The sequence below is a fragment of the Nematolebias whitei genome, chromosome 15 (genome assembly GCF_014905685.2).
Source record: "Nematolebias whitei isolate Nwh7 chromosome 15, NemWhi1, whole genome shotgun sequence".
NCBI classification, from domain to species: Eukaryota; Metazoa; Chordata; class Actinopteri; order Cyprinodontiformes; family Rivulidae; genus Nematolebias; species Nematolebias whitei.
This window is the reverse complement of record NC_056512.1, coordinates 37,228,752-37,228,987: the sequence shown is the minus strand read 5'-3', so window position 1 is coordinate 37,228,987 and position 236 is coordinate 37,228,752. Positions and strand designations below refer to the sequence as shown.

The 236-nt window shown below is 43.6% G+C and overlaps 1 protein-coding gene across 1 annotated transcript in view; it reads right to left on the bottom strand.

The window, feature by feature from the left end:
- The window catches only part of eef2kmt (eukaryotic elongation factor 2 lysine methyltransferase), a 13,690-nt gene that overhangs the window by 12,407 nt on the left and 1,047 nt on the right, over positions 1-236 (bottom strand). The window lies entirely within an intron of this gene.

Here is a 236-nt window from a genome sequence, read left to right as displayed (position 1 = left end):
CTGTTTGAGGAGACAGAGGAGGTTCTGGTAAGTTCTGTTTGAGGAGTCAGAGGAGGTTCTGGTAGGTTCTGTATGAGGAGTCAGAGGAGGTTCTGAAAGGTTCTGTTTGAGACGGGAGGTTCTAAAAGGTTCTGTATGAAACAACAGAGGAGGCTCTGAAAGGTTCTGTTTGAGGAAATAGATTCTGAAAGGTTCTGTATGAAATGACAGAAGAGGTTCTGAAAGGTTCTGTTTGA